General features: G+C 43.1%; 1 pseudogene; it reads right to left on the reverse strand.

Annotated features, from left to right (window-relative positions):
- Positions 1-661: 661 nt before the first annotated feature.
- On the reverse strand, positions 662-2178 carry LOC141414975 (CCHC-type zinc finger nucleic acid binding protein pseudogene; annotated as a pseudogene).
- Between the last annotated feature and the right edge of the window lie 683 nt (positions 2179-2861).

Below are 2861 nucleotides of genomic sequence, written 5' to 3' on the forward strand. Positions count from 1 at the left end.
CCAACATTCATTTCCTTGGTCAATATACCGTGATGGCTAGAGAACAAGTGATGCAGGATCAACAGGTGACTGGGACTCCATGTAACCTCATTCCTTCCTTCTGTGTCTGCTATAGTTAAACAGTGACATCATGTCCTCAGAGTGAGACCCTGAATTCATGACAGCTGATGCACCACTGTGAGGTGAAGATAGTCCTGTTCTGCTTGGTGGGTTCCAGACCCAAGTTGCACAAAGGCCTGTGCACAATTGAAAATATGGGGCATGGTTCTTTGGGCTAGCAGTGTGCTTGGAATTCCCCAAATCTGATGAGCCTAGGTCAACCATGTTCTGTTGCTGTCCCTGCCTCGGTTTTCCCTAGGCCAAACTTTACTGAGAAAGCTTTCACACAAAGCAGTGGCACCTTCCTCCAGCTTCTTCCATTGAATGCTTTGGCAGCCATACCAACAGGCTAGGCAGGAGCTGCCTAGGGACACTCCCAGTACCAGGTGATGTTGATGCACTATGAAATCACAACCAAGACTTTTCTGATTTGTCAGACTGTGTAAGCATTCCCGCTATGGCCCCTCCCCCTCTACACACCAGCCACTTTTGTGCCAGTAAAAGGCAGGAGCTTCGGATCTGAAGATGGCTCATCTCCTCCAGTTTTCCTCTTCATCTTTTCTTTTCTTTTTTTTTTAGTCAAACTCCCCTTCCTCCTCCAGCTTTATTGGAATAGTTTAAAATTACATTTTCGATTTTCTAGGACTTCAGTTGCTTTTTCCATCTGACTTTTAAAAACTGATTACAGCAAATGAAACACAGTTGTCTAAGTGATATAGTATACAAAAATAACATCTTGATTTCTGTGAAAATGCATTTCTCTGCAATTCCTGAATAGCTCCAAATTATGCTAACTCTGAGCATTGATGTTTACTCTGGGTTTTAGATTTAGTCTTTGAAAATATGTATTATAAACCTTTACCATCACCATCTGTATGTCCAGTATCAACGCTGCAATGAAGCTGCTCCTGTTTAGGCTTTCATCCTGATTTCTCTCACACAGCCATTAACACGTATATGTGTCTTTCATTTTGTTTACTCCCACTCAACTGTATGTTTATGAGGGCCTGATACAGATGTTACTTGATGTTATTTAATAGCTACTGAGGTCAGACAATCCAAGGCCATCATTATGCTAAAATTAAAGTTATTTATGGAAGTTTATAGACACTTCCAGAATTGGTTTACCTCCTACATTTGAACATATTCAAGAAACCCAAAACAGGCTTAATGGTCTGACTCAACTCTTCCCATTCATCAATTCCTATTCACCAGTGGCACGGAAAGGGGGTTCTTTAACAAAGCATTATACATAACACCTCTACCAAACTAAACATAAACTTTTTTTGTAGTTAAATGCAAAAAGTCGGTTTTTTTCCACCCCTTTCCTCCTTTTACACGGCAAGTAAATCTCACTGGCCTGGAAATAGCCTCTATCTGCCAACCTTTGGCCAGTGAAGAGGATTCAGAGAAAATAATACAACCATCAATCAGAAAAAGGAGGGGCAACAAAGGAAAATAATTAGGCTGTAGCCTCAATCATGCATTCCCATGCAAGATGCCCTGACTTGCCACAGCGGTAACAATTGACTTCACTTGTCTTGTTGCAATTGATGGCTACATGACCAGTTTCACCACACCTGTAGCACTTCACTTTGGTGCAGTCTTTTTGAATGTGTCCAAATTCTCCACAAGAATAGCACTTCTGCTCATCTGCGTGGTCACAGTCACGAGCCAGATGGCCTGGTTTGCCACAGTTGTAGCAGCATTGTTCTTGCTCTCTCTTGGGCTCCTTGCAGTCCTTGGCAATGTGGCCACCTCTGCCGCAGTTATAGCAGGCTTCATCCTCCTGAAGATCACAATCCTTGGCAAGATTACCAGACTCACCACAGCGATAACAGATGTCTGGAAGAGATGAGGAAACAAACTGGAAACCTCTATCCGAGGTAAAACCACCTCTGCCATGGCTTCTCATTCCACGACCCCGGCCTCCACCAGTAGGGCATTCCCTGGCCCAGTGGCCAGATCGTCCACACTTGAAGCACTCATTGCTGCTCATGGCTGCAGTCAGAGCTTAGGCATCTGAGCGGCCCGCTGCGGTGGAGACTAGGACGTGGGCCCAGGAAAGGCGACTCACAAGGAACCTCTTCATCTTTTCAAGGTTCAACTCACATGACATTCCTCTCATGTTCCATACAACTACCAATCTAGAAACTGCATTTTGGAGGAAAGGAAGTGTTTGTACTGGTGAGTACAAAAACACCTCAAGCCCTTTGCAGAGCACTCAGCCAGGAAAAGTCAAATAATATTGAAAGTGAGGAAATTTCTCTCCCAGACTACATCTCCCATAATTGGGTGCATATTCCCTTGTGTGGATGCAAAATATAGCACACTGGAAATGAGGGGGTTGTAAGTCCAGGCTTTAGTTTTCCTAACTTCATGAAAACACACAAATTCTCTCAGGGGCTTGCAAGTGCATCAAAGTGACCAATGTATTCATTTTATATTGACCAAGAAATTAATTCACTTAGATCGGAGAACTATAGAGGAACACACAAGGTGCACTCCATGAATGCTTAGTACTCCCTACTCAGTGAAATTGTTATCATCTCTCCTGTGAACAGAAGCTTTCAGGAACATCAGAAATTATATGAAACCATGAAGCACTCGGAAAGGACATTCATTTCTGCAAAGATTCTCTGAGATACAAAAGAGTACACCTTTTCCTCATGGAACTGAACACACACAGTCAGTGCAACTCAAGGCTGTGCTTCAAAGTGAATTCAGGCTTGAACATACATTCTAAAAATCAGTGAATTCCA

Source organism: Castor canadensis, chromosome 12, assembly GCF_047511655.1.
Source record: "Castor canadensis chromosome 12, mCasCan1.hap1v2, whole genome shotgun sequence".
Classification (NCBI taxonomy): domain Eukaryota; kingdom Metazoa; phylum Chordata; class Mammalia; order Rodentia; family Castoridae; genus Castor; species Castor canadensis.